This window comes from Pyxicephalus adspersus, chromosome 12, assembly GCF_032062135.1.
Source record: "Pyxicephalus adspersus chromosome 12, UCB_Pads_2.0, whole genome shotgun sequence".
Lineage (NCBI taxonomy): Eukaryota > Metazoa > Chordata > Amphibia > Anura > Pyxicephalidae > Pyxicephalus > Pyxicephalus adspersus.
In genome coordinates this window covers 6,252,721-6,272,852 of record NC_092869.1, presented here as the reverse complement: position 1 = coordinate 6,272,852, position 20,132 = coordinate 6,252,721, and positions in this window count along the sequence as shown.

Sequence of the window (20,132 nt, the reverse complement as noted above, 5' to 3'; positions counted from 1 at the left end):
ATTACGTATATTGGACACATTAACTTATTGATTCGTGTTGAAGGGAACCCATATTTTTTGGGTTGCTGGAGACTGCTTTGGTTTTCTATTTGTATTGTGGTTGCTTTTTTCTCCCCTAGATGGCGCTCCTTTCTTTGCCAGGTTGGTTCATTCTGTGCACAAATCATTTGATTATGCTGCGTATGTGGGATAATTACAGTCATGATCTACAAGTGTGATTGAGGATTATAGACGTCATTACCCATATAGCAAAACGTATTTATTGTACTGCTGACATTAGTACAGGTTCTACTGCACATTACTTGAACACTGAGGTTCAAAGGAAGCCTCAATCACTAATTGTTTTTTGTTCAAGCAGTGCCAAATGTATGATGTGCAGTATTCTCCCCAGAAATGTATTGTGACTCAACTTTTCAGTAACTATCCCAAAACAACCGAGTGTTACTGAAAAGTTCTGCATAGTGTACCCGACTAAAAGGAGCCGGGGAGAACACTGCTATGCATTTACAGATTCTATTTATTGCATGCCTGGTATGCATGGGTTTTGCTTCTTTGAATACCATTGGTATGGGGGGCAAAGGTAACAACACTCCGCCACTGACTTCCAGTTGTAATTTTGTGTTGTCACCATGTCAGCCAGGGAATACAACACACAGGATGGCCCTCTGTTGGCACCATCCATTCAGCTAAATCTAAGCTTTTTAAACCCACTGCAGAGGTAGCTTTCCTAGATCCCATCTGGCAGGGCTGCAGCCTCTTGTTACATGACTCTGGTATGCAGCCTACCTCTTGTAATGCACTTTCTGCTGCTGTGGATTCAGAGATTTGCAGTTTGTATGTTCTTCCTCTGTTTGCATGGGTTATCATCTAGTACATCAGTTTGATTGCATGTTACAGCAGTGCTGGCTGCTCCTGAGTTTCTTCTCATCACTATTGCATGCAAACAAACCAAGGCTCGATAGCATACACTTTCCTCAGTGAAGTGATCCAGCAAACCTGAAATGGATCTGGGCCAAGATTCCTAAAATTTGCAAAAAGCAAATGACTTTGAAGAAATCCATCCTTTGTTTGCTGGATCACCCAGGTTCACTGATGAAAGTGTATCCTCCCCATCCTTGGAGAGCTTTCATAAATCAGACCCCATGAGTCTTTGTCTTATACATTGGCATGAGCCAGACTGCAAAGTATACATTGTCCCTGGTAAGACCAGCATGGCTTCATGTTATGTGACTGCCGTGAGCCTGTTCACTTTGCAGCCAGGTGTTTCAAAGCCCCAGGACCAGAGCTGGTGCCCAGGATATTTACCCCTTGCCCCCTGCAGGAAACAGCTATGCAAAATGGGGAAATAATCGTTTAGTCAATACTGTGATCTACACAGCAAAGCCAGGTCCTTGACCACCATGGAGAATGTGACAAAGCTTGCTCAAGAACACGTGTATGCAACCAAGCCAAAGTGGCTTCTGGAGCCACTCTTACCTTTCTGAGACAAGGACTATACAGAGAATTACAGAATTACAGATATATATATATATATATATACCGTATTTTTCGGACCATAAGACGCACTTTTTTTCCCCCTAAAGTGGGGGGAAAATCAGGGTGCGTCTTATGGTCCGAATGCATATTTTTTTACTTACCTGTATCCCCGCCGGTCCCCGCAGCCAGTGTCCTCTTCCTGTGTCCCAGCGTGCGGCACTTGTGCCCGCCCACGAAGGCGGCGCCGATTGGTTTGATGAATGCCGATCGGCGCCGCCTTCATGGGCGGGCACAAGTGCCGCACGCTGGGTCTCAGGGAAACACAGAGGAGGAACACAGACAGAGGCAGATAGCAGCCAATGTCTGTGTTCCTCCTCTGTGTTCCTCCTCTGTGTTCCAGCGTGCGGCACTTGTGCCCGCCCATGAAGGCGGCGCCAATTGATTTCATGAATGCCGATCGGCGCCGCCTTCATGGGCGGGCACAAGTGCCGCACGCTGGATCTCAGGGGAAATCAAATGAATTTTTTTTTTCTTGTTTTCCCGTGCGGAAAACCTGGTGCGTCTTATAGTCCGGAGCGTCTAATGGTCCGAAAAATACGGTAAGTGTATTTCACCCAAGCAGTCTGTAAATGGGCTAAGTTCCTGTTGACTTTTGTAATAATTCCACCTAGGGAGTGGTGGAACTGTGGCTTAGTAAAAATCCTATTTAGTTGGTGGGCCATCATAAAAAGGTGGGCAAGATGTACTGGAATGGAGAATAGCGCCATCATGTAATAAACGGGGAGTGAAGATTCTTGTAAGAACTAGGAAGTAGCGGGAAGCAAACTGTGGAAGTGAAACTGTCTGGAAATGTTGGACGTGATGAGTGATTTCTGCAACGTTTCAGCACATTTTGGAGATAGGTTTCCAAACTTTTCACTGATATAATCAAGAAAGAAGCTGTACCTGGTAAATATCCATCCATGTGGACAGTGATTTAATCCTACTGGACTCCATGAAAGGAATCCCATTGGTGAAGGTGCCAGAGAGGCATCAGCTAGAGGTGGGAATGGAGTTTTAGGTAGGGTTGGCCTTTGTGGTAGAAGGGAAGATAACCGAATTCTTCTGGAACATGCTCTCTCGTTATGAACGTTTATGCACATGGGCATATTACCTGATGATCATGTTCCAGAGTCTCTGCAAACTAATTCTTCCTTGATGCTTTGTGTAACTCATGGGGAAGTCTTTTTTACAAACCCAATGAACAAATGTTTCTGCTTTAGCACATGTCACGGAGTCCAGGCTCTTCTAGAGAATGTTTGCCAGAGAGCCCTGCAAGGAAAGATGGCAGCAGGTTGTGACCCTTAGACACACCGGGGCTGGCACCTATACCAAGTAACAATCCCAAAAGGCCAGAACAAGGGTCATACAAGGGTCATGGTGGATAGCAGTTTAGGTACATACATAGACACGTGGGGTCACAGGAGATGTTGGGGGTTTCAGGGGCACCAGGGTCATGTGAAGCATAAAAACACATGGTCCGTGAATGCTCAGGAAATATAGGACCACTGAAGACACAGGGTCACTGGAGGCATGGGGTCACAGGAAGAGATGGGGTTTTAGGGTCACCTTAAGCAGGGGTCACAAGAGGTACAGGATCAGGAAAAGTTCAGGGGATATAGGATAAGTGGGGACATGGGGTCACTGGAGGCATGGGTTGGCACGGATCATACCTCATCCTTAGCACAGTGATGCATTGCAGAAATAGGGAGCAACCTGTGCTACTTCTTTTATATTTGCCCCAGTTAGCTGGCAAACCAAGCTGCCTTATTGGATGCCGTTCTGGATTCTTTTGGGGAACCTGGAAGTTCTGATGGCCCCACATAGATAGGTGACTCTCATAGGGGGCCATCATCACAGAAGTGCAAGAAAGCAAACCTTAAATTGTTGACAAATGGCCATAAGAGGTCACTAGGACAATGCAGACACGCTGACGGCCTCACGGCACCAGATCAGATGTCGAGATGGCAGAATGGAAAAAGGCAAGAAGGCAATTTGGTGACAAATTCTAAAAAACCAAAGTAAATAAAATACAAGAGAGTTCTAAGTTAAAAATACATTATGTGGCATCTGCACGACTTTTAAACTTGAGTCAGGCTCCCATAAGTAAATATTTTTCATGAATGTGGTGCATAAAACCAATCCTGGTAATCTGCCAACGGGTTCACCGGGAGGTAACTGGGGATCTAAACCCAAGTCCACTGCAATCATTTCTCTTTACAGTTACTATTTCTTGGCTCCCTGCCAGGGACTCCTTTGGACCTATCTGTAGGTTGTGTTATGAAAGTACACGGTGAGCTCTTTGTATTACACTTTTGTTTTTGTTGTTTTTTTCCATTCAGCCCTCAGTACAAAATGTTCTTTAGGCGATTACCTGAGCAAACGTTGGGCCCCACGCCTTTATTACACTTCCGCCGTTGCCTCTCCTACGTCTCTCGAAGAATCTGGAAACATTCTATGATTCCTAGAAGGTCTTGGACATCAGACGAGCTCCCAGGATGATAAAAACAGCTCTGTTTTGGAAGTCGGCTCGGATAGATATGATATTTTGGCTTTGTTCTGGCACAAGGGTGACCTGGGCTGACTTATCCGCTGCACTTCATCGCATATAGTTATCTGTTTGCCCGGGCACAGCTGAGGCTCTCTGGATTACATGGGGTCACCGAACAATCCTGAGAAGCAATATGCGACTACGTAATACACAAGTCAGCTAAGAAGATCAGGAAGGCATTTTGATTCCTTGTGTAAAGGTTGCCAAAATACTGGCCTTAAAGAGGACCCAGCGCCATATCTTATGTTAAAGTAATAATAAAGCTTTGGTAAAGAAAATCATATTAATCAATCCACTGTGGCTAATTGATAAGTAAATTAGAAGAACAACCAATTAGGAATGGCCACTGTGCACTCCTTTGTAGGGGAGCACAGTGGGGTGCTGCTTGCTCATCCTTCCCCTTTCCATAGAACAGAAGCATGCTGTGTGTACAATGCTCGTTCCTTCATCTGTCACTTGAAACGATCATGAAATATCATTTCCAGCGTCTGACATCTGTAGGGGACTTAATTGATTGGGACAATTTGTCCCATTTGCATTTTTCTACTTGCATGTATTTTACTGCGCATGTGTACTGATGCACATGATTTTGAGATCCTTTATATTGCCTACTGCACATGTGTGGCACACATCCCACCATCTTTTTCCTATACTTTGTATGGCGTATGTGTGTCTGCTTATTGCACATGTACATGCACAGCAACCATTCAACTGCCCATGCATTGCTCATGGTATTCCTTAGCTACTTTGTGTTGCCTTGTAGGGCGCATGTATGCCAATGTGCATGGAGAATTCATATTTTTCCCTCTTATACCTTCATGTCTGCCTGTAGTCTGTTGCACCGAGCATGCACATTGTGTTGCAAAGCCCAAACAAGAAGTTTAAAGCTAGATTTAATGGATATTTTGTGCACTTGCTGCAGGCATGACACATGGGCAAATGCGCATGTATTGCAGACATATTGGAAATATGTTTTTTATTCTATCAAGACAAACACTTCAATAAACCTCCGGCTGCAGTTTAGGTCTTGAAGGGGTAGATCCAGGTACTGAAAGGGTTACCTTATTGGAAGAACGCACCACTGGCTGCACTTAGCAGACATGGGCCTACTATGTGTTTCATATCACGTATGTGAATTCCCGGCTGCCAGTTAGGAGACATGTCATGGGACAATGGAAATATGCAATGACATAGCAAATCCTAGAGCCCAGGGCTGAGCTATGCAGAGACGTGCCCTGTCTATTAGAGGAATGAAAGGAACAGAAATGTCTTCTAGGAAAAGGGACTAATAAGATTTCATGGAAGATAGCGCCGCACATAACAAGGATGAGAGACATTCATATGGAAACATTGACTTATATTGATATTGGCAACCATAGTGTGGGATCACTTTTATAGATTGAGGGTCTCCAATGGAAAGGTTTTCTCTTCCTGGCCCGGTGACAACTCTTTGCATGGAGTTGTTACAGGGCCCGGAGCCAGGGAATGGGGGCCCATTGATACCTGACACATTATTACCTCCCTGTCTGGTCTTCTATAGTTCCGTTGCAGCAGCTGGAATTTATGGATGATTTATGGATGATTCCCCCACCTACTAGATTGTAAGCTCTTCGGGGCAGGCTCCTCTCCTCCTGCGTCACTGTCTGTATTAGTTTGTCATTTGCAATCCCTATTTAATGTACAGCGCTGCGTAATATGTTGGTGCTATATAAATCCCGTTTATTAATAATAATAACAAGGACTAAAGGCTCGTTCACACAACACACTGTAAAACGTAATGCACCACAATGCACATGTGCTGCAAAGTATTATAAAACACCACAATGTGCTGTGTGCCACTCTGCAAAAATTGCAGCATGTACCAAATATTATTGATGTTCATTACAGCGAATTATTTTGTAATGAGCTGCCTAACGCATTTGCTGCAAAACGCATGAATGTGAATGGACCCCAATGGCATGAAATCATTGTGTGGATGAAATGTATGGGGGTAGATTTTACTATAAGGGTCCTGTGGCTTGCAAAGTAATTTTCCTGAATTTGGCACTGAAATTTACCAATATCACTGCAATACAATGTAAATGTTCTGTGTTCACAAAAACAAGTTTTCATAAGGAACATAACATTGAGTAACCTCCCCCCCCCCTGTGTTCTGTTCAATGTGTCCTGTAATAGGACATGGGAGGGGTGTGCTCAATGTATAGAACACAGAGTACTCAGGATGTATAGGACATGGCGCCTCTATAGGGTGCTCGCCCTTGTTTTGGTCAAAGTCAAGATCCAGATAGATCTGGCTTCATCCCCCCATCTGCTGCAAGAACACTCGCCCCCTCCCCAGCCTGGAATATATTAGAGGAGGGGGGAGTACTATATAGTATGTGGTGTGCAGACTACTAACACATGTATGTGCACACTGACAATCACATACTATCATGTATGTAACATGTATGTGTATTGTATGATCAGCCCAGCATGTACACATCTCATATTGTCTTCTGTTCTATAGGATTTTCCTCTGTTACCATAATACAATCTCTGTATAGATAATATGTATATAGAGCTTCAATATTAGTATTTTATGACACATATATATCTATTTATAAATGTTTTATATATCTAATAATCTCTAGTATTTATCTGATGTATTAATAATAATAATAATAATAATAATAATATGATAATAAATAATATTTATTCATTATCTAACTGTCCATCTATCAATAACTATCTATTTAACAATATCTATCTATATTACACTCAGGTTGAGGTTATTGGACATGTTTAATTCAACAAAAGAGAAATATATCCAGCACAATCCTTGCATTCCCATCCTCCTCTCCTATTCATTCTTTCTCTCTTTGAGGATTGGTGTTATACCATGCAGAGGATGGGGGAGGGGGTCAGTAGTGGGGTCTGCGTATGTCGGTTTTCTAGATCAAGATGGAACATACACATAGTGGTCATGTTTTCTGTCTGTCTGGGCCCTATTGGTGGGTTTCTGCCTTATTGGTGGGTTTCTGCCTACCCGGGCACAAGGCGCTGCCCCCTGACCAGGCAGAAATTGGTTAGATTGGGCACTTGTCATTTGCCATAGAAAGTCCCCACAAGTCTTTTGAGTAATATGGTTTTCATTATCATCATAAATAGAATATTTTCATCTGGAATTATGTTGCAAGTGTTATTGCATAATCCTTTTTTGCAGCATTTGCTTCAAAACAATTTCCCTTTTAAAACAAAATAATGTTTTCCAGAAGCCGTGTAATATAAACAGTGCTCGCTTCACTGAAACCCCAGAAGGATTCGCAGTTTCTAAAAAAGGTTATTTTCATCTGAGTCCAATGAGGTTTGAAAAGTACAGTCCTATGGCTAAAAATAAACCTTCGGAAGCTTGGGTTAAAGCCCGACCCCAGACTTCCCCCTGCTGTGTATTTCGGATAATTTCATGGATGTCTTCAGGCTGATTACATGGCATGCTAGATTTTTTTGGATGTTCCCTCAGTTGTGAGCCATTCTTAATGACACAGGGAGTCACTTTCTGCATTATTACACTGTCAGTGGAGGGCGCTATTGTGAAACTTCCCTAGAGGATAGGACCATGACACCTAACAGTATGTCATCAGTCTTCTGGGTAATTAAATGAAGCTCAGCATCCTTTATTGTGGAAGAAGAGATGCGTCTTTCTATGGTAAACCAATGGCCTAAGTTGGTCTTCAATGATTTGGGTGATACAATGCCTTGTGTTAAGGTTTAGAATGCAACTTCCTGCTGCCATTTTGAAAAAAAAGCGTATTGACATGGGGGTATCCAACCATAACTTCGTTTCTAGGCTGTAGCACCAAATTCAACCCCATCATTCTATCCATCTGGGCACCTCGGGGTCATTGGTTAGTAGAATGGTGGAGCCCAACAAGGCTCAAAGTTGGATAAAAATCAAGGCCAGGTTCCTTGTTCCATGACACTACAATTTCAAATTAATCTATAGCTAAATATTTTCTAGTTTTAGGAAGAATAGGGAATCTTTGGGGCCCTTTGTCATTTCTTTTTTTCTTATTTTGCTGTCTATATTTGCTGTAAGACCATTGAGGTCTTGTGGTTGCGATATTCTTATAGACACAAATTAGGGGAAATCTCTAAGTATCTATCTATCTATCTATCTATCTATCTATCTATCTATCTATCTATCTATCTATCTATCTATAGATATCTCTCTATCTATCTATAGATCTCTACCTAGACTGGCCATTCCCAACCAAGGTTCCTCCAAAGGTTCCTAGAGGTTCCTTGATTGACCACCGATTGATTGACTGTGATCTCCAGGGTCGTACTTAGAAAATTATTTATTGAAATGATGTTTGCCAAAAAAAAATATGTAAGTACAGTATGCCTGATCTTGACTGTGTCTTGTGGCTTAATTCTTGGTGGTTGAATGATTTACCAGAAGAGTTGGTGTGGGTGAAAAAATGGTCTTGAATCCAAGAAAAGTGGAAATCCCTTTACTTTATTGGAGGTAGAGGGTCAGAACTAGGTGGGGGAATGTTTGCATGAGGTAGGACTTTGTAAAGGTTTATCAGTAGTTTCCAGCCTACGTATTTTCCTGTAGAACACGGTTCCCCTGTGTACTTATTACATCAACAAATGATTAGTGGCCTTCAGTCAAGGCCGGACTGGCAGCCATGTTTTGACAGTTACAATAGCCAAACAACTGCAGAAGAAAAAGTGAAAGTGAAGATATTAATTTTCCAAACTCAGATAGCCTTGGAGAATACAAAGTCCCTGGCAGGCGAAACACGAGTTCAGTGACACCAGATGCATGGAGTTCAGGGATTATCACCAAGGCAATGTAATAATCATTGTGATGGTAATATTTATACCAATAAACTCTTTATATAGACTCCACAGATCTCTAATGACTCACGTCTCTTGGGTTTAAAACACATGAGCTAATTTTTACTTCTGATCCAACTAATCAATGACTAAATCACCTCTTTCTGTGGCTTTCCATTGAGCTATAGATATTGGCAAATTTAATTTTATAGTTCAATATCCTGTGTACGAACAATAAATTATCTTATCAGGAGTTTCTGCAGTTGTTTCAGAAGGGCAGAATATCATGTTTTCATGTATATCATGTGACCATGTTTTCAGACTTCTGATAAATTGGTCACCAATCAAACAATTGCTGTGATATGTCAATAGGCCTTTGAGGTTATGATGATCATACACATAGCTCCCAACGGTCTCTCATTTAGAGGGTTTTTCCCAAGCCCCTCTGTCCATCTTCTTTCCCCAGATGTCCCCTTCTTGATTCTGGGATGAAGAAGGATCATAACTTGGGGTTGATCACTAACATTGGGTTGATGTAGGTACAGAACTTTGTTGATTGGTTGAGTTGGTGGCAGAACTTTGATGCTAACATACGGTAAGGTAATATGGAGGTGAGGTAGCGGCAGGAATGTGACAAAGTGAGGAAGGGGGCAAAGCTTTGATGTTGGGTCGAAGATGAACTTTAAAAGTGGAATGAGGAGGATGCAGAACTTTGATGTTCGGGAAAGAAGAGGGCAGAACTTTGATGTTGAGTTGAGAAGTGGGTAGAAGTTTGACCCAGGAGTGAGAAGGGAGCAAAACTTTGAGTATGGGGTAAGGTGGTAGTGAAATTGTGACTCTGGGATATGGAGGAAGCAGAACTTTGACACTGGGCAAAAAATTATGTTGAGGTAGGGGTGGAACTTTGAAGTTAGGATAAGGGGGGGCAGAACTTTAACATTGGGATGAGTGGTAGCAGAACTTTGACATTGGAATGAGTGGGGGCAGAACTTTGATGTTGGAATGAGTGGGGCAGAACTTGGATGTTGGGATGAGTGGGGGCAGAACTTTGATATTGGGATGAGTGGTGGCAAAACTTTGATATTGGGATGAGTGGTGGCATAACTTTTATGTTGGAATAAGTGGTGGCAGAACTTTGATATTGGGATGAGTGGTGGCAAAATTTTGATGTTGGGATGAGTAGGGGCAAAACTTTGATTTTGGGATGAGTGAGGGCAGAACTTTGATGTTGGGATAAGAGGGGGCAGAACTTTGACGTTTGGATAAGTGGGGGCAAAACTTTGGTGTTGGGTGAAGTAGTTGCAGAACTTTGATGTTGGGATGAAGTACAGGCCAAACTTTGACATTGTGGGTATGACAGGGTAGATCTGGACAACAGAATTAAATACAAAGGCCAGGAGGAAACATAACCTTTACATTTATGACGATTCAAGGGCAAAACTTGCTTCCTCGGTCAGAACCTTTGCATCTGTTTTAGCTTTTAGTTGATTATAACTTCTGCTGTGAGTTTTCTATGAATCCACCACCCTCACAATGGACTGGATCCTGTTTATATTTCTCGCTGGCTTACAAGCCTGTAATTGCAGTGCATGACCTTTTGTTCCAGCAGTTATTCTTTCTGAGAAGGAAACGGCCAGTACATTTTATGGCACGATAATTAAGCAATTACTTAAGCAAAAGATGAAAACTGATAATCCTTGCTACCACTGCCTTTCCAGTCTTTTTACTTAGCACACGTCTGGACATTTGATGTGACTTTCTGTATTGATGGGATCTTGACATGCAAGTGTATGCTGAGATATCAGGCCTTATTTATTATTGTTTATCAAGGAAGCACCTGGGCGATCCAGCAAACCAGAAATGAATCTAGTCCTGGATTATTTCCCACATATTAGCAATTTAAAAAGAAAATCCATTCCAGGTTTGTTAGATCACCAAGGTTCTTCCATAATAGTCTATCTTCCCCAATCTTGGAGAGCTTTAATAAATCAAAGGTATTGTCACATATATTGTTTTGTTTTAGCTGGGACAATGTAAAGGGTCAGTCCACCTAAACTGATATTTAAGTGATGAATTAATGCAAATGACCTGCCTTCTTTTATCTCACCAGAACTTTACTGTAAAGATATCTCAGCTTGAGCTTCTGGGTCTGCAAACTACCTGTGGTCAGGTTAAGGGGGTAAGATTTTGGTGTTGGTATCACTAGGCATAGGAAAGGTGAGCAGGCATATATATAAGGCATAAGGAGGGAATTGGAAGGTTATGTTAGGATTACAAGGATTTAGGGTTAAATTGGGGGTTACTATTACTGATACTACCAATATTTTAGTTTTAGGTTCTCCTTATCCCCTGAGGAAGCCCATAGGGGCGAAACGCGTTGGGAAGGGACCTACTGTGTACCCCCTTGCTCCAACATAAATATGTCAATTCAACACTACTATCAAGTACTGTGTGAACCAATTGAAAGTCTGACATTCATGCTTTTATATCCCACTCCCTATATGTTCTATTTTAATCTTTTATTATCAATAAAGTTATTTCTGTTTTTAGATAAGAGTTACATTTCCGTGCCACCAAAAAGCCTGCTTTTCTCTCTTTCCTTCCTTGTTACTAATACTAAGGGTATTGTGACCAATATAGGTAAAGTTGGTGTTAGGGTTACAGGAAGGGTTAGTGTTAGGGTTACAGGTTGGGATAAGAGGGTGTTTATTGTTACTGGTGGGGTAACAGAGAAAAATAATGTAGGAGATGGTGTTAAGGTTAAGGTGGGGAGTAAAAGGAAGGTCGGTGTTAAGGCACATGTACTATGAGAGTGACTTTAAGAAAGGGTTAGTGTTAGATTTACAAGTTAGGATACGGGTATTTCTTGTTAGTGATGGGATTATAGAGTGGTATAAGTAACATTTAAGTGTTGGTGGTAGGGTCACGCAAAGAATTTGTATGAGGGTCATAGGGAAGGTTGGTATTAGGGAGTTGGAAGAAAAGTGTTAGAGTTACAGGTGGGGATAAAAGGCTGTTTATTGGTACTGATGGGTAGATGTTAAAATTACAAAAAGGGTTTATATGAGGGTTACAGATATGGGTAACATTGGGGTGGAGGTAACGTGAGATTTAAGAGTGGGTTATAGGAAGGATTAGTGTTAGAGTTACAGAAGGTGTTAAGGTTACACTAGGAATTTGTGTAGGGAGTTTAGGGAAAGTTGGTGTTAGGGTTACAGGTAGAGATAAAAAGGGGCTTATTTTTAGTGATGGATGGGGTTACAAGGAAGGTTAGTGTAACGGTAGGTGTGAGGGTTCCAGGGAAGGTTGGTATTATGGTAATAGGTAGGATTAAAGGGGGGGGGGGGGGTTAATCTATAAAATATTATATTTTAAAAACCTAACAGGGTTGGTTGGTCAGAGAACAGGAACAAGAAAGTGTTGTAAGGTTCCCTACATGTAATACACTCATGCTTGTACAAGGTAAATGGCTTACTAAATAGTGAAGGATACATGGTGGCTGTGCCAAGGTTTTGCATAGGATGAAGGGCCACATATAGGTTCCCAGGTTCAGGGGAATTTCCAAAAAGTTTACTTGCAAGTACCTTGTGACCCCTATATCCAGGCGATATTGTTGGTAGGATACCCCTTGTACAGGTGTCCTTTCAGTGTTACCACCAAAGCTCTATTACTTTTGCTTGTGACAGTAGATGACAGGTTCTCTTGAAGGAGTTGTACGTCTCATGCTGACCGTAGAGTGACCCAGAATCTGGGAAGTGGGTCTGAGTTCTGTACACGTAGGCTAAAGTGTGGCTTGTATTTCACTAACTCAGCTCAGCTCCAGACTTAGTCACATACTGTATATGTCTAATCAGCAACTACAGCCCATAACCCCAAAATTCAGGTTTATCCCATATGAGGGGGAGTCTTGTATGATTTACAGTAACGAGAGAAAAATCGCATGCAGCTTAATAAAGTAAGGTGCAGACGGGAAGAGAAATTCCCTATGGTGCATAAAGCCAGCTTCTCATCATGTAGCCCGGCTATCCAGTATTGGAGGGCAAAATAAATCCTCTAAAGATAAAAGTGTATTTATATTGAAGCCACAAAATACATTTAGGTTGCTGGCTTTGTTTAGATTTTTAAATACAATTTGTAATGCTACGGAGTGTATTTTGTGCTGTAGTAGTGGATTGTATATTCTAGCTTTGATACTTCCACTAACTACAGAAGGAAACATATCCCTAGAGGCACCATAATAATAGTATGCAGCTCGGTATCAAGTATATCTAAAGAAATAAAAAATAAATTTAATCGTACTACATTGTTGTACATCCTGCGCTAACCAAGTGCCTGCACAAGCACAGACACATACAGTGGAGCTGAGGTTTATGGTTTATTGTGTTGTCAGCAGTGCCAGCTTTATTTAAAATTTGAATTGGAAGTAGCTTTCAGCTTAGTTCTTTTTGTTAGGTGGATTGGGAAAGTGCTATAAAATGTATTATATGTGTAGTAGTGGATTGTATATCCTAGCTTTGGAATCATATCCCTAGAGGAACCACAATAATGGTTTTCAGCTTTCACTTGTATGGTGGTCGGGAAAGTGCGATTAAATGTATTTTATTCTCTACTAGTGGATTTTATACTCCAGTTTTGGTGCTGCTGCAGATTAGAGTAGGAATCATGTACCTAGAGAAGCCATAATAATAGAGTGCAATTTTCATCTGTATTAAGAATATCTAAATCCAAAACTAAATGTCTTGGTACCATATTGTTGTATCTCCTGTGCTAACAATGTGCCTGCACAAGCACAGACACAATACAATGGAGTTGAGGTTTTCCAAAACTAAATGTCTTGGTACCATATTGTTGTATCTCCTGTGCTAACAATGTGCCTGCACAAGCACAGACACAATACAATGGAGTTGAGGTTTGTGATATAATTGCTGTGGAGGATAAGAACTGATAGTAAAGTCAATGAAACATTGCCTAGCAAAGGGGAGGAAGCAAATTTTGGATTTGCAGAGAGTTCAGTTATAATTTCAGTAAATGGGAGATATGAAGAGTTCTCTGCACTGCTATAAAGTACACCATGTCTATAAAATATGACAACTGAAGGCACTGGAAATACAAATGTTGACTGTTCTAAAATATGTGATCAGAAGAGAGATCATCCATGTGTTCCCTGCATTTTTCTTGAAATATAAAAAAGTCCAGGAGCTCATCTCTGCTCCCTCTGAACCTAAAGGGGAAATAGGGCTAGCCACGTTGCTTGCCTCTGATTGGTCACTGATCACAGAGACTGGCCGGCTCCCCCTGGCTCCTGATTATAGATATTTTGCAGCCCCTGTAATGATGTCAGAGGGCTTCAGAGGAGGGAGATGGAGGTTTGGGCGTGCTGGGTTCTGCTATAAGGCCACGGCTGGTCTCATCCAGCGCTAGGAGTAAAGTAGGCTCCGTCTAGAATAGTTCCTGGGATTCTTCATTGTCCATTTCCTGATGTTGTCTGAAGGCCAGGAGCTCATTTCCTCTCCCGGTACCTAATGTTATCACATACATAGAGTCAGGTGTGAGGAGTCCATTACACCCAGATTTAGAGAAGAACACAATTTGGCCGGCTGTGGTGTAACGGATATTCCCTCTTATCTCTCCTCAGAGCTGGGAACATGGATCTGTGCACAATTCAGTTTTATGGATATGAGAGAGGTCTGGAACTCATCCCAGGAGACAGGATGCAGAAAGCGATTTTCAGCTATTCATTAAACAGTCCTGCCATATCTTTGCACGTAGGCTCACCATCACATGTCACGCAAGCACATACACGACTCTGGATGGTCCTGGAGATATTTATTCAGAATGCTGCTGGAAAGGCATGCTGGTACTTGTACCTCCAGAAAAGATTTCTATCAGATACTGGATACGTGAGCTTGTTCAGATTGTCAGAGCAAAATCACAAACTTCCCAACCTAACAAATCTCATTTTATCTTGTTCTTATTTTCCTGTCCTGGGCTATAGGTCCGGAACCGCCAGCACCTTGTTCTGATGTCATCAGAAGCTGGCTGTCTTTTCCTGAGTTGTTGGGGATCCTAGGAGGCTCCGGGGTCCCTCTCTCAATCAGCCTCACCTATTAACCTATTAACACCTTATTAAACACCCCATTAATTTAGAATGCTAATTTTAAACTTTATGATTGCTCTGCTTTTGGTTCCTAAAGTATTTCTTCCAGATCTGTGCAGTAATCCAGTGTAAAACATTTCCTCTGGGCTGGAGCTTCCTGTAATAAAGACTGGTCACTGCTGTTCTCTCTCCTTGTACAGAGTGGTTGGTCTTGTCTCCGCCCCTTTTGTAATTTTCTGCAGGCAGCCTGTAGTGGGCGGGCTCTATAGGCCCCTCCTACAGCTCTGCTCTGTGTATTTACATTACAGTGACTTTGCAAAAACAGTGCACACATATTAGAATTATATTTGTGGCTTGTGGTATATTACATTAATGCAAAATTGTGTTAGGCTTTAGGAGAATAAAACCAATAAAATAAAAATTTGTAGATATTCAAATTGGCTACCAAATTAAAATCCTATTTGTATAAGGAATAAAAGGAAAAGGGAAAATAATTAGGCCTGCAGCCAACCCTTCTCTTCTATTTTCACTCAGCAGATGAAGGGGAAGACATGTGTCAGAGACTGATAAGGTCCCCGAGCTTCAGTGACTGCAGACAGGGGACTAAAAAATGACGCGCATGTGGCACTAGAGTCTATCAAAGGCTGTTGAGTACTTTCGAGAGGCTCCTTGTTCCCTATCAGGAATTCTGACACTTGAATGCTGATGTTGGCTCTCCTCGCTGACACAACGAATGAAGAACACGACGATTTGTCTCTGTTAGTATAATGTCATCGCCTTCTCGGGCTTTGGTGTCACTGAAAAGTACATTACTGTAATAAATAAAACTTTGATGGCTAACACAAGTCCAGCCAGGGCCAATTTTAGAGTAGGGCAAACTAGTTAATTGCCCAGGGCCACTACTACTCCAGAAAGGCAGAGGGTGCCAGGAGCTGAATGCTGTGCGTTTGGGGCCACCACATCTTAGTTGCCCAAAGCCCTGTTTTGCCTATCTCACTAGGTTGTCATTTAGCCTGCAGTGTGCCAGTCCACCCATCTGGGTTTTGGAACCCCTTTTGTTTGTACAGCAGGTGAAGTGTTCCCAAACACATGGGTACTCACGGCTGGGCTCATAAATGTGCGGAGCAACACTGCATCACCTGCGATACCGCACAGTAAGGCTGGTAATAAGCATTGGTGTCCTGCAGTGCCAGTCATTCCAAATGGCACCCCAGAGCACCTTGCAAGCAGACCAGTGGTGCATTGAAATGACTGGCATCATATACACCATCTATCTACATTGGTCTCCATTGTGGCCCATGGTTTTGGACTACTATGAAATTGGTGAATGGTATCAGCAGTGGAGGTAAAATCATAGTAATGATTTCTAGTTTCTGAAAAAGTGACCTTTAATAGTGATGATCGTAACTGGGGTGAGAACAACCTGATGGATGGAAAACCCTGGCTTAGGGTATGGAGATGATAAGAAGGGAACATGTTGTGTAGTCCAGCAAATGAGGCAGTGTGGTCAGTTCATTATGGAAGTTATGGATTTCTGGCAGATCAAGAACAGGTTATGTTCTTGCAGCGTAGTGCAGAACACCAAAACGCATTAGGATCTTTCGCTCTGACACTTTAGAATGATAAAATAGTTTTGTGGTGGCACTTGTTTCTTTTAAGCATGCCATAAACAGGGATTCCAATTCACAGGAAGCGGCCATGCGCTGGTAGCGGATACTCGGCACAATAGCCTAGAGGAGGGTGTGGGCTCTAAAACAGGGAGTAGACAGGATCTGCCTGGTGTCCCCCATTACTGGCCATGCTATGGATGGCTGCCAGGTTGGAATCATTAGACACATTGACGAAGTCCACAGAAATCTAAGTCAGGAACAGGTGAAGGTCATGGTGGGCAGTGAACAGGTGTACTTAGGGTCAAGCAGGAAGCAAATAGAATCACAGGAACGCCAGGGGCAGGAAGGTCACAAGAGCTGGAAGGCTTGCTTAAGCACATCAGGTTTAAAGGAGTCCTGAGGGTCAATGGATGTGCTGGGATCTCACCAGGCTCCAGGATCAAAAGAAAGAACAAGGGTCACTGGAGGCTCTGTGGTCTCAGCACGTTCCATGATCTAAGGAGGAACAAGGGTCAAAAAATGCCCTTGGGTCACAGTAGGCTCAAGGGTTACTGGAGGCTCTGGGCTCTCAGAAGTTTCCAGGGTCATAAGAGGGGTCACAGGTGGCTCAAGACATATGAAACACAGCACGGGGTTTACACCAGAATTTCTATGCTGCAAAACACAACACACTTTTAGGTACCTGGTCCAAAAAAAGACAGCCAAAGAACAATGGTCACTGGAGGCTCCGGGGTTTCAGCATGTTCCATGATCTAAGGATAAATGAGGATCACAAGATGCTCTTGTGTCACAGGAGGCTCAAGGGTCCATGGAGGCTCTGGGATCTCAGCATGTTCCATGGTCTAAGGAGGAACAAGGGTCACAAGATGCTCTTGGGTTACTGGAGGCTACGGGCTCTCAGAAGGTTCCATGGTCATAAGAAAGAACAAGGATCACAAGTGATTTTGGGTCACTGGAGGCTCTGGGGTCTCAGAATGTCCCAGGATGAACAAGGGTCACAAAGTGCTCTTGGGTTACTGGAGGCTATGGGCTCTCAGAAGGTTCCAGGGACATACGAAAGAACAATGGTCACTGGAGGCTCTGGGGTCTTAGCATGTTCCAGGGTCCAAGGAGGAACAAGGGTCACAAGATGCTCTTGGGGGACAGGAGGCCTAAAGGTTACTTGAAGCTCTGGGCTTTCAGAAGGTTCCAGGGACATAAGAAAGAACAATGGTCACTGGAGGCTTTGGGATCTTAGCATGTTCCTTGGTCTAATGAGTAACAAGGGTCACAAGATGCTCTTGGGTCACAGGAGGCTCAAGGGTTATCAGAGGCCCTGGGCTCTCAGAAGGTTTCAGGGACATAAAAGGCTATTGGGTCACAAGTGGCTCAAGACATATGAAACGCAGCACGGGGTTGACACCAGCATTACTGATTTGGGCAACACAATATTACACTTTTAGGTACCTGGTCTAAAAAAGAGCCCAAACTTTCCCTTCTCTGACACCATGGGTTTAGGGGAAACCTGGAAGTCCTGGTGGCTGTGCACCTGAGGAGCAGACTGGTGCTGGATCGCGGGATCAGCAAGGGTGACAAAACTCGTGGATCTTCCTGATCCTTTTGGGCTCCTTTTAGCAAATGTAAACCAACTTTACAATAAAAAAAGATTTCTTCATTTTAGGAATTTACTAGCTTGGCCATATGGAGTGCAGTACGTTGAGCGGAGGACAGCCTGCGTGTTTATTACACTGATAACAAGTTCAGGCTAGAAGAAGAAGTTGTTTTTCTTCTGCATTTGGAATTTCGCAACACAGAAATTTCAAATACCACAGAACAACCACAAGGAGAAAACACTTGATTCATAATAAGGAGGAAGTAGAAAAAAAACCCAGAATGATGGTTAAAGAGTAATTCCACCCAAAACTGATATATCAGCGATTCTGGACTGCCTGTATCCCTCAGGGACTGTATTGGTGAGATCTATGGGCTGAGTTCCCGGGTCTGTACACTTGCTGTGCCCATTATGAAGGGTTTCCACCATCCCTGAGCTGAGTTCCCAGAAATGCTGTGCCAGCTCTAGGGGTCCCTACCAACCATAGCAGTAGCTTTGGCTTTCCTCTAATATGTTACAAACTTCCTGGTCTCTGTTGGCACTGACAGGCAAGCTGGTGGAAGGGTAAATTATACCACCCTGACCTTGCCCATTAAAGTACCGGTCAGTGCTTTGGACCTGAAAAAAGAGAGATCTAAGTTGGCGAGGATGCTCACATCACGCTGCACGCACATGTGGACACACAATCATTGAAGACCTGAAAGTGACAAGAATGGCAGTGCCAGCCCTAAGCTATTGTTGTTACCATCCGTAAAGCTTAACTGTGTGTCACCCATCATTAAATGGGGCAGCTACTCAATGGCATCTCTCCAAAGCCCTCTTGGCAAAGAGGCTGGCCAAGGAGACTGCTTTATAAAAGGTGGGGTAACCACCGCTCCACATAGTGGAGCCAATGCATTGCTGCCCATAAAGGAAAGGGGGGCACTCCAATTGTATGTTTTTTACCCCCTGTGAAATGCAAATATGTGCAAATATTTATCACATGATAAGGGATATACAGAGCACCATGGGTTATGTATAGAAAAGCACAGCAGTATCCTTTTAAGCTGGCATCTCTAATTGGAACCTCAGATGGAGCCATGATAAGGCAACAGGAGGAGAAGCAGTCAGTGCTTAGTCCGCATTTCTAGGTCTAAAAGCCCGCTTGAGCTACTGATCCCTATATACAACAAAAGTGATAAAGTGGAAAATATACAGCATAAATTTCATTTTTTTGAAAATGTTTTAGTCCTGACCATAATAAAGAAAATATTTAGAAAACCACAAAATGTTCCCCGTATGTGAACGCAATGTTCTACTTCTTTATTGAGTAACTTCCTAACACCATTTGACCATGTGTGAAATAATCATGCAAAATCTGTCTATGCATGCCAAATAAAAATCATAACGCTGATAAGTGATATCACAGTTTTTATGGTTAGGCCATGGCAGCCACAACCGGTCATCTGGGGGTCTGGGATCCCTATTTACTCCCCGGAAAGAGATCCACCAATCATATAAACCCTGACATTAATCAGCTCCTTTCTGTCATTTGCTGTATACCGTCTGACCACTAGGTGTTACCACATCTTCACCTGTAGTGTGTCCACCAGTGGTGGGTCCCAGTGCCCATGTGGACCTGCAAATGTTTAAATATTAGGTAATTATTTAAATCTAAGTGAGGTCTTGGAATTGGGAGGGTTATTTAGGTCTCTGTAGTCTAAGCAGAAATTGCTAAATCTTCAGCATATTTATCTCGCCACTTTGTCCAGAATCCTTTGCCTTTCTGTGCCACAAGCTCAGCTTGCCCACAACCACTTCTTCTGTTAGCGTCTGCCCCACCTTGTCCATGACCTCATCTTCTGCTGCCTACCTACCTCAACCTCAGCCTGTCCATGACTACGTGTTCTGCTGGCTACCTACCTTAACCTCAGTCTGTCCATGACCACGTCTTCCGCAGGCTAC